This window comes from Ochotona curzoniae, unplaced genomic scaffold (genome assembly GCF_017591425.1).
Source record: "Ochotona curzoniae isolate NIBS_2020 unplaced genomic scaffold, NIBS_Ocur_1.0 contig_1014, whole genome shotgun sequence".
Lineage (NCBI taxonomy): Eukaryota > Metazoa > Chordata > Mammalia > Lagomorpha > Ochotonidae > Ochotona > Ochotona curzoniae.
Window position 1 is genome coordinate 40,537,606 of NW_024464920.1, and position 12,161 is coordinate 40,549,766.

Here is a 12,161-nt window from a genome sequence, read left to right on the forward strand (position 1 = left end):
GAGTCACAGAGGGGGTGGAGGAGGAGATGAGAAGAGATGAAAATGACAGAAGTGGTCCTTGCGTTAGAAGACAAAGGCAACCCTAGAAAAATCGTAAACCAGATGAGGTTGCTTGCATGGCTGTGGTGTGTAACACCTGCTGATAAACTGGGAGCCAGATCAGGAAATTCTAGTTCTGCCACTTTTGCAAATCCTGATTTTACCTGGTTTTGTCTAAAGACAAGTGCTTGGTGTCTGAAATGCCAGGGCTTAGACATCGTATTAACCAAGTAATCGCAGAACCCTGTTTCAGCAGTGAAAAAGTGTGCGAGTTTTAAACTTGAAGTCTCACTTTTCTCAGTTTTCTCATTTGCAAAATGGGGATAATACTGACCGTCTGTTATTACCCGTGCTGTGAGAGTCCTCGGGGACTTTTGAAGGTCAAGGTCACACCCACCGGCAAACAGGCATTTGAGTGTGCACCGTGTGCCGTTTGCCATGCTCATGTCTGCTCTTAGTTCATTTAATCTCTGCAGCAAACATTCCAAGGGGGCAGCACGGAAGGTGAAGGTGCAGAGACGCTTGGTAATTTGCTCAAACTCACACAGCAGGGTTGGGTGCTTGGCTAACCGGTCAGGACGCCTGCATTCCTGAGCTGGTGTATGTGGGTCTCATTTTGGTTCCTGGTTCTCATATCCTGCCAATGCAGATCCTAGGCCCAGCAGCTGATGCCTCAAGTAACCGGGTTCTTGTTGTCCATGTGGGAGACCTGGACTGAATTCCTGGCTACCAGCTTTGGCAGGGCTCCCCTCCTGGCTGTTACGGGCCTCTGGGCAGGCAGCAGCAGCTGGGATCTCTCCGTTGGTCTCTTCATCTCGCACATAAATAAATAATTAAATTAACAAATGTTTATACAGCAAATGCAGGCTCAAAACGGGACTTGAATCAGACCTGTTTGGGAACAACATTTGCTGTTTGTTCTGCTCCCCCCGCCCCCCCCCCGGGGCAATGGCGGGCAGGGGCCCCTACCTGTAGCCCTGTGAGGTGGCACAGGGGTTGTGCGTCTGCTCTTCCTACCACAGCCATAACACTCAGGGAGGCCAGCACTGCCTTCCTCTTCTGGGTGTGTGCACCTGGCTAGCTGTCCGGGATGAAGATGCTTTAGGAATTTGGGGTCGGTTGTTTGTCTCCTGGCAAAGAACTACAAGGTGAAGATAAAGGCCCCTGAACAAAGCAGGCAGAAGTGTATTTTGTCGACAGAGATGGCTGATTACCAGGAGGGGTCCCTGAAGGAAAGGCCTGTCTAGGTCTGGGGATTGGGAGCTTTGAAAGGGAGGGCATATCCACGGATCAGTTCCTCTCCATGGTGCAATATGCCAGGGTCGGCTTTGTTCCATGTCACTTGCATAGCGGTCAGTTAGCAAACGTCAGTAGGTCAACCGACCACTTGGGAGATGTGACAGTTGAGAAACATTGCTGACCTAGCCAGTGAGGGCAGGTTATGCCCGCCTGACCAGTGGCAAGCCCTGGAGACTTGCTGCTTCGAGGTGTGTGTATCCTGATAGGATGTGAGAGCATGGCTCGTACAGTTACCTACAGGTGTGGGACCCATCGTGTTTTCTGTCAGTATTTTTGTTTCCTTGGGACGATGTCCTTTGTCTAATCAACTGATGTCAGGCTGTACCTGGTTTCTTGTTCCCTCACGGCCCTCTCAGAACTTCCAGCTCCTGGCAGAGCTCCTGGTGTTCCTAAAAGAAGTGAGACCACATCATAGCCACTTTGAACATGCAACAGTGGAATATGACTTAGGCAAAGAATTGTAAAATGAGGAAAATTTGATTTAGATAAATAATTAAAAAAAAAGAAGGAAGAAAGAAAAGAAAAAGACACAGCACTGAATCTCAGAGCAAAACTCACTCAAGCAGAAGGTTCGAGGGACTGGCCTGGTTTCCAAGGCATCACTAATGATTAGCATTCTGCTACAGGCTATTCCCATTATGTGTCTTTGGTACCAAGCCAGGTGATGCAGCTCCAGGGTGAATTCAATGCATGTCTGCCCTTGCCAAGTTCACAGTCCCACAGGGAACACGGTGGTGTTGAAGGACTCCTGGGGGAGCCAGCTTCCCATCACCTCTATTCCTTGATATGGACAGTTAGAGCCGCCAAATCACAAACCCAACTTGGAGTTCTTTTCTGCCACCTGGGCTCCTCAGTCAGAGCCATTCTGGAGCTGCTCTAAGGGAGTAGCCACAGTGCAGCACTAGGGCAATGGGAGAAGGAGGATGGAACATTCTGGAAGCACTTGGCCCAGCAAGCCTAGCGTGAAAGGAAAAATCGGGGTAAGCCAGCCCAGGAAGGACAGTCTGCAGGTGATGTGGCTTCTCCATGCACTTCCCCGTGGGGACAAAAGCGTAAGAGGCAGATCAGTGAGGGGCTGGCCCGTCTTTCCTGAGAAGGCTTTTGTGCGTGTTGGTTAGTGTCTCCTTGCTCCTACGACACTGAGCTGGCCTGTTTTGTGTTTGTTTCCTGTGAAGCCCTCACTCCTCTCATAGTGGCTGGTTGGCCTACAGCCAGCGTCGCACGTGTGTGCTGAATGAATGCAGGTTTGGAAAGCTACACCAGCAGCACTCCCAGCACAGCAGCACGCAGAGAAGGATGCGTTGGCGGGACAGTAAGACGAGGCAGCGCTTCCACTCCTCTCTTCCTGTAATCAGGCTGGGGCGTGGCACTGCGAGGACCAAGCTCCAACTACCCTAACAGTGGTACACAGCACAGCAGGGGAGTTAGAGAGGTATTAAAGAAACAGAAGCAGAGCCTGAGTAGGGACGACCTCTGGCCATGGGTACAGCTGCCAGAGCAGGGAGTGGGAGGGCAACAGAGAGAACCTGAACAGGGTATTCACCAACGCTTGCACATAAAGTGTCCTGGAGCTGGCCTGCCATCTTTGAAGTAACTGTGAAACCTGACTTTTTGTTAGGATTTTGTGCTTTTGTTCTAAGCTCCAATTGTGGAAATTTAGTTCTATGGTTGACTTCTTTAATTATCATTTGAATGACAGAAAACTTCCATCCACTGGTGCATCTGCCCCATGCCCACAACAACCAGGGCTGGCCCAAGGTAAAACAGGGAGCAGGGGTCTCAATCCGGGTCCTCCCTGTCGGTGGCCGGGTCTGTTTCCTCCAGGAGCGCCAGTGAGCAGGAAGCTGGAACCGAGCCTGGAGGTTTGACACGGTGTTACATGCTCAGGTGCCGGCCATCTGTGTGAGCCTGGAGTCCATGGGAGTGCTGGGGACAGAAAACAGGAATTCAGTAGTTGTTAGCAGGGATGAGGCGTGTAAAGCTTTGTGAGTGGATGTGACCATTGACGGAGCAGGTGCAGATTTCTGAGAAGCCGGAAATGAGGGCCAATGCTGTGGTGCCATAGGTTAAGCCATTATCTGCGGTGCCAGTTCCAGCTCCAGCTGCTCTGCTTCCCATCAGGCGTCCAGTTGCTGTGCCTGACAAAGCAGTGAGAAGACAGCTCACATGCTTGGACCCATGCCCGCCCACCTGCAAGACCCAGACAAAGTTCCTGGCTCCTTCCAGTACCTGCTGATGCAGCTGTTTTGGGGGAGTGAACCAGTGCAGAGCAGGTGGCTCTCTGTCTCTTCCTCTCTAGATGTCACTGTGCCTTTCAGATAAATACATTAATCTTACAAAGAGTGCTTGTTCAAGAACTAAGCCTCAGGATAGGACAATATGACATGCCAGGGACACTGGGGGAGTATACCCAGGAGGAAAGCCTAGAGGGCATGGTGCCCCAGAAGCCAGATCTCCCTGGCAGCACAGAGGGCACTCTGAACAGGCTGAGTGAGGTGAGGGCTGGGGATGAGCTGTTGGATGGAGATCTTCTAAACAAATCACGCATAATCAAATCTCACATTTTCCCAGGGCAGCATTCTCACAGATCGGGATTAAGGACCTCAGTGTTGCAGTGTTAGGGAGGTACCTGGTTAAGGACTGAGACCTGGGAGCGAGGAGACCTGGTGTCTAAGCTAGCTCTGTGCTCCAGGTAGTAAACCCAGCTGGCATCCAGAGTCACTGTGAGCCTGGAACCACAGTGGCCCTGCGAGGACGCCACAGGATAAGGCAGGCACTTAGGGAAGTGTTGGGCTCATCTTAAGTGTCCAACAATGTGCTGTTGTGGGCCCAGAGCGATAGCCTGTGGCTAAATCCTCACCTTGCCCGTGATGGCATCCCATAAGTGTACCAATTCATGTGCAGGCTGCTCCACTTCCCATCCAGCTCCCTTCTTGAGGCCTGGGAAAGCAGTTGAAAATGGCCCAAAACCTTAGGACCCTGCACCCATGTGGGAGACCCAGAGGAGGCTCCTGGCTTCAGATCAGCTCAGCTCCAGCAGCCACTTGGAGAATGAACTAGCAGATGGAAGATCTTTCTCTCTTTCTCCTTCTCTCTGCGAATCTGATCTGACTTTCCAAAATAAATAAATAAATAAATAAAACTCTAAGAAAGCAACACCATTGTGCTGTTACTCTGTGGGTGACACAGATAAGCACATGGCTACTTCTGCCTGTGTTAAAAAAGAAGAGCCCTCGATTTGGTTAGAGGTGAGCTTTGCATAGAGGAGAGAAGAGCCACAGTTGGAATGTTGCTGATAAAATGGTCCTTATGGCATGAATTGAACAGCCGTGTCAAAACACATTTCTGAAACAATCATTCCAACAGGCTGAAAGAAAGGCAGACCTGACTCACCTCACAGAAAGAGGGAACTTTGCTTTGTAAGATGTACTGACTTAGTTACATTAGTGGAAGTTTATATTTACGTACACACACACACACACACACACACACACACACACACACATTTATTTGAAAAGCAGAGCAACAGAGAGAAAGGGAAAGAAAGGTCTTGCATCCCAAGGTTCACTCCCTAAATGCTTGCAGCAGCCAGAGCTGGGCCAGACTGAAGCCAGGAACCCAAGACACCATGTGGGTCTCTCATGTGGGTGACAAGGGTGAGAGGGGTACCCATCATCTGGTACCCTCGGATGCACTGGCAGGAGGCGGGGTAGCCGGCACTCGAGCTGGCAGTCCCAGGCCTGGCCCGCCGTCCCCCAGCCCCTGCCTCACCACAGTTCCATTAGCACTAGCGCCTCAATGAGGTTTCAGAAGTCTTACTTTGGCTTTGTGGACTGTCTGTTTTGAAAGGGCTTTGGTTCTGCTTTCATTTGCTTTCTGTATTTAAGCAAATAAATATACTGTGTTTTCCAAGAGCATTTGATCCTAGGTTGCTCCCAGGAAAACAGGATCTAAGCTTGTCCAGAAACCCAATTAAAGCAAAAAGCCCAGACCATTGCCACACATCTGGTGACCAGATTAACTCAGTAAGTCTCAGCTGCACTTGGAAATCCCTTAAAAGCAGGGAACTCGGATTAGACACATCGTAAATCCTGGAACAGAGCCGGGCGCAGGCAGGGTGCTTAGCATGTGTTGGTTCATGGAGGGAAGGCAAGCAGAGCTCTGCACGACCCAGAACAGCCATTCTGTACTTGACGTAGCAGAAAGTGACGTTCATGTTAAAAAAAACAACATATTGGGGGTGTACGCACGGGGACCACCATTCTGGAAAAGCCATGCGGCAGAGTCCCATGAAGTCTTAGAGCTCTCAGCACAAAGATGTTTAATACGGTTGTCTTCGTAGTATTTTAAAACAGTAAGCTAAGCATCTAATAATAGAACAGGCAAGCTTGGTAATTAACTCTATCAGATGGACAATTATGTCGATAGTTTTTGAAAGTAATGGGGAAACATCTGGTGCAGTGACAGACGGTGCTTTCAACATCATGTCACATCCCGTATTTGAGTACTTGGGCTTGAGTCCCAGTGACACTTCCAATTCTAATACCCTGGGAACCAGCAGGGGATAGCTCCAGCACTTGGGTCTGTGTCACTCCCATGGGAAACTTGGGTTGAGTTTCTGGTCCCCAGCTTTGGCCCAGCTCTGTCCCAGCGGTGGTGAGGAAGGGACCATGTCTGTGTGTCTTTCAAAGGACAAAAAAATTAATTCTAAAAAAGTAGTGTGTCCTTTCTTTTTCTTCCCTTAATATTGAAGTCCCTATAATACCCAGGCACTTGAGACACATCAGAGAAAAAAAAAACAGACTTATTTTATTTTTTTTAAATTAGAAAGTCAGATATACAGAGAAGAGGAGAGACAGAGAGGAAGATCTTCTGGAAGATCTGTCCAGTGATTCACTCCCCAAGAAGCCACAGTGGCCAAAGCTGAGCCAAAGCCAGGAGCCAGGAACCTCCTCTGGATCTCCCACTTGGGTGCCGGGTCCCAAGGCTTTCAGTTATCCTTGAATGCCCTCCCATGCCACAAGCAGGGAGCTGGATGGGAGGGTTGTCCAGGTTAGAACTAGCACCCATATGGGATCCCAGTGTGTGCAGGGCGTGGACTTTAGCTGTAGGTTACTGTGCCGGGCCCTATTTATTTTTAAAAATAGCATGGGCAATGAATGATACATCCCCTGGTAAAGAAGGCCATGACAGTGAAAGTGAAGTCAGCAGTCGTCTGGGTGGCTTAGAAGATGGTGTGACAGAATGCAAAATGCTAGTATTCAGTTAATAGCTCAGTGCAAATCTTTGCATAGGGAAGAGAAAAAAATGATTTAAAAATGGTAAACACAGCCACAGTCATTTGTATAACATGATTCTGGATAATGTGTTGTTTCCATTTCTTCGTCTATTTGTTATTTTTCTTAATAGTCAAATAAATTTAAGAATTGGAAAGGGGGGACGAGGTCTCAAGCTGCGAGTCCCGCCCCCCGCGAGCACGCCGCTGCCCTCGCACGGCCGCCAGGGGGCGCGCGGCTTCCGCGCCGCGTCCCTCGGGCCCGCGCGTTCCCGCGGAGCCCGGCGCGCCATGGGGGGCGCGAAGAGTAAGGAGGCGGGCGCGTCCGGTAGGCCCGAGCGGAAGGGCCAGGCCATGGGCAGCCTGCGCGGCGAGGCGCCAGGTACGACCGAGGGCCAGGGCCCGGCTTCAGGCGGGCGGGTGAAGCCCTTGGAGCCCTCGACCCCCCAACGCCCCCGTCGTTGAAACCTGCCTGGGTTTCCCCCGGGAAGGCAGGCTGGCGGCTGTGGGAAAGGCTGCGCCAAGCCCCAGACGTGCCCCGCGCGCATTCGGGCATCACTACCCCACTGAGTCTCCATTTCACAGCTGCCTGGTGCCCGCGCCCGGCCCGGGTTGAGCGCTGCCCGGGTCCACCCCTGTTTTCGTCCTTGCCGTGATACCCGGGTCGATTGATCATAACCCCCATTTCACAGACAGAGAAACTGAGGTGAAATTTGTCAAAATGGCGCAACCTAGGGAACGGTGGGGCTTGGGGTACAGGCAGAGGCGGTTGGAGTTCACAGTCCGACTGTTGTCCAGCCTCCTCTCCAGACTTTGAGAGTTAGTAAGTCACACAGGTTTCCTGCCAGGGTTGGTGGGGCGAAGGGGTGCACACCTTGCCTGGGGTTCCAGGAGGAGAGTCTGGGTAAGGAGCAGGTGCCCCTTAAAGTCTGTGTGAGCGCATTTGTGGCTGTTCCTCTTTTTAAGATGGATTGATGGATTTACACAGAAGGAGACAAGAGGGAGTCCCTTTCCGGTGCAGTCCCCCAGGGGCTGCCCCCGACTCCCACGCAAGTACTTGAATCCTCTTCCACTGTGTGTTAGCAGGAAGCTGGGCCGGAAGTGGAGCAGCTGGGACTCCATGCCCGCCACGCTAGCTGTGGCTTGCCCTGGTGGACTGCAGCTTCATCCCCTGTGGGTAACCGTTGATGGGGTCTCATAGGCAGCAGAAGGGGTCTGAGTAAGTGCATCCTCAATTTGCCTTTTTTTGTCCCACCTTCAGGATTTTCCTGACAACCATGTAACACCATGTGGGCCCTAGTTTTAACTACATGAGGTTTTTAAAAATTGTGATGGACACCTGACAGATTTGAACACCCTGGCCATTTGAAGTGTCTAGCGCAATGGTGTTGAGTAAATTCATACGGTTGTGGGATGCGTTTCCACAGCTTTCTTAGCGTTTAAATCTGAAATTCCACAATAGTTAGACAACCCTCCCCACTCTGTTTCCACCTTACCCCAGCCCTGGGACAGCATTCTGGCCATCTAATGCTGTGGCATGGAATACAATTTCCTTCCTTTTTTAAGGTTAAGTATTCCGTTGTATCTTGATGTCACATTTTGTTTATCCTATATATTTTGCTTTTTTAACAAAAATTTTAAAAGATTTATTCATTTTTATTGGAAAGTCAGATTTACAGAGAGAAGGAGAGACAGATCTTCCATCTGCGGGTTCACTCCCTCAGTGGCAGCTACGGCCAGGGCTGAGCTGACCTGAAGCCAGGAGCTTCCTCCAGGTCTCCCACATGGGTGCAGGGTCCCAAGGCCTTGGACCGTCCTTTGCTGCTTTCCCAGGCCACAAGCAGGGAGCTGGATGGGAAGTGGAACGGCCAAGATAAGAGCTGGTGTCCATATGGGATCCTGGTGGGACTTTAGCCATTAAGGCTACTGTGCCAGGCTCATATTTTGCTTTTAAAAGTAAACTAAAAGTATATTTATCATAATATAACTTGCTAAATGTTTTACAGACTGAACCTACTCAGGCAGCTAGCACCAGCTCAAAAACCAGAACTTTTGGGGTTAGTATTGTGGTATAGCAAGTTGGGTCACTGCCTGAGATGCTAGCATGCTTTAAGTCCTACTGGCTCTGCTTCTGATGGAGCTTCCTGCTAAAGTGCCTTTCCACATGGATGACCCAGATGGGGTCCTGGCCCTTGTCTTCTCTCTGGCTCAGTCCCAGCGTTTGCTGCTGCTTAGTGAAGGAGCAGGTGGAAGATCTCTTTGTGACTCTGCCTTTCAATAAGTCAATCTCAAAGGGAAAACAGAACATTGCCTGTACTCCAAGGGTTGCCATCGCTGTGACTTCTAACAGTGTAAAAGAGTCTTACTGGCTTTACTTTTTGAGACTTAAATTTGGATTTCTAATCAACGTTAATCTGTGAGGTCACAACTTTGTTCTAGGTGCTTTTCCACACGTGCACATTCATATACGTAACTTTTGACCTGAAAGACGCTCTTTTGAGCATCATGTTGGAACGTTCCAGAAAGCCTGTAGCCGCCAATAGCAGAGCAGGTGAAGAGCAGGGTCACAGGCCCACGGTTCCTTCCCTATTTAAAATGACGTGGCTTCCAGGAAGTTGGATCAGGACCTGACATGAGGTTTTGCACTCTGTTCCAATGATGAAGAAAAGTCTTTATTGAGTGTCTGTTATTTATCAAGCCCTGGGGTCAAGAGTGAGTGAGACAGGCTGTTAGCCCTTGGGCGTCCATCCTGTGGAGAAGCGGGCAGGAAGTGCTGTGTCATGATGTGTAATCATAAAGCTGCTGGTGACCATGGCATGGGGAGGTGGCATCTTGGTACTTCACATTCAGCGTGTGTTCCTGGTATGACACACATTCCATTCTATCTTTATTGGCTTGTAAACATTTCTTTTTCCCTCTGGAGTTTTGAGAACCAGTATATCCCCAGGGCAAAGGACAGCTTTGTTCAAAGTGAGGAACTTGCAGAAGTTGGTGCTGCTCACCCGGCCCTGCTGGGGAGCAGGAGGTAGTGTTGCCCAGGACGGACTCCTGAGACAGCTGTCAGAGAAGCCATGACACGCACGCGGGCTGGGCGTGAGGGGCTCATGCGCAGACTCCTTCACCCCACGCAGCAGGTTGGGCTGGGAAGTGCCTCCTCCAATGCCTCAGGTGACTCTGTTTGAACCAAGGTCTGAGACTTGCACACTGAGGCGTCTGAACTGGCGCCCGACCTTTCTCTGGACTGAGGCCTTGAGTCTGGGGCAGAGGCAGCCCCTGCAGACAGCTGAGATGGGGACTCACATAAAGGAAGCAGCAATAGAACGGAAGAGCGTCCTGACCGAGTATGAAGCATCTGGAGTCAGAAGTTACAGTTGCAGGAATTACTCAGTAATCACGGAGAAAACTTCCTTTATGTCCTCTTAAAATTGTTATTATTTATTTTAATTTTACTTGAAAGGTAGCAAGATAGAGATCTTCTGTTTGCTGATTTATTCGTTCCCCAGATGCCTGCAAGAGCCAGGGCTGGTTCAGGTCAAACCCAGCAGCCCGGAACTCAGTCTGAGCCTCCCACATTGGTATTTGGGCAGGGACCCAAAGCCCTGAGCTGCGATCTGCTGCCTCTCAGGGCGCCCGTTGCCCAGGGAGCTGGATTGAAAGCAGAGTAGCTGGGACTTGAACTGGGCACGCCAGTATGAGATGTCCCAAGTTGCGTCTTACCTGGTGTTCAGAAATCATACATTTGGCCCACGTTAAACAGGCAACATGAATAAGACACTCTTATTATTTGGATCTTTGCCATTGAGCATTACTTCTTTGTGTTGCTGTATCATAAGTGTTTAAAGATTTGTAGTCTTTGTAAAGCATATTTTAGATTTATAACCTTTTAAAAAGAATGAATCTCTATGCCTTTTTAAATTTTGTATTTATTTTACTTGAAAGGCAGCAAGGGAGAGGGACAGGCAGGCAGACAAAGGGAAATCTTTCAGCTGTTGGTTCACTCCCCAAACGTACCCAGTTGCCAGGGCTAGGGGCCAGGAAGCTCAAACTGGCCCTTTCCTGTATAAGACAGGGAGCCAACTACTTGAGCCGTCACTGCTCTGTCCCAGGTGCATGCTGGCAGGAAGCTGCTGCCATCAGGACCAGAGCTGGTCTTGAGCCCAGACCTTCTGACATAGCCTACAGGTGCCGCAAGCCGCACCATGACTGCTGTGTCCGACACCTGGCCCCGTCTGCCTTTTCTTTACCGTCGTAGATCATCAGGGGACACTAGATGAATGCTCCTTATGTCCGGGTTTCTAGCTCTGAACTTTATGTGGCTGGCAGAAACGTGTCCATGTGTCCACCTGTGAAGCACTGACACAGGTCACTGCTGATGTTGAAAATGAACGACCTGGCACGTTCTGGTGTAAGTGGTGGTGCAGTGGGTTTCAGCTCTGAACTTCCTGATGTGCCCCGTAGGTGTGCTGTGACTTTGATCAGCACATGAAAGACATTTTTTATGCCACGTGTGTGTGTAGGAAATGCACATACATACAGGTATATACATTCCAGATGTCAGCATCCACCACAGGAGAGCAGCTGAGTGGGCAGTGGGATAAACTGAAAACAACCTGTTATGAGAAGAATTAAGAAGCCTCAGGTGAGGGGTCACAACCTGAGTGACTGCCTGGACATGCAGGATGGCGAGGCCGTAGGTCGAAGACAATAGCATGTGGGGCACCCTGGGCTGAGCCGGGCGGCTGCTGTTCTAGAAGGAGAAAGGGCAGCCGAACCCCGCTTCCCCTCCATAGGTGGGGAGAGGGGCTGGGGTTGCCAGAGCTTCAAGATTTCAAGAGAAACTGGAAATTCACATCTAGTGTTTCTGCGACTTCTTCCAGGTCCTAAGTGTCAGGAGTAACTATGACATGCAGCAAAACAAGATGTGACCGCCAGTAAAGGTGGTTTGTGGCTGTGTCGCTGGCACACGGGGAAGGGACAAGTGGCTGCCTTGATGAATGTGTAGGAGGAGAGACCAGGGCATATGTCAATTTTTCTTGGATAACATCTAGAGCACAGAGAAAGGACTGAGCGAGCAGGGTACTTCGAGCTGGTAAAGTATGTTTGCTATACGGAAACAGTGTTTACTAAACTCAGTGTGTGAAGGAACCAGCAAGATGGTAGGGTTGAGTTAAAGGAGAATTCAAGCAATAGAAACTTATGTGATGAGAGAAAGGCTGAATTTTCTGTTAGTCACAGGCTGGTTAATATCTCACAGGACAATAAAACTGCAGCTTGTGAGATTACTGGACAGAAAGGCACGATGTAGCAGCAATGCCTAGGCTAATAAAACAGGCAGTAGCGAGCTGAAGTGCAGGTGCGCCATCGTGGAGAATCAGATGGGCTTGTTGCCCGAGTCCCTGCAGGACACGGAAAGCACTTTCCATGAGCTTCTTCCTCTCCAGGGTTTGTGGCTAGTGCACCATCTCTGTGATAGCCTAGGAATCACTGCTTGTTTAGTTGGTGGCAGGGGAAGCTGCTTAATCCCCTCCAATGTGCTGCCCAAACTCTG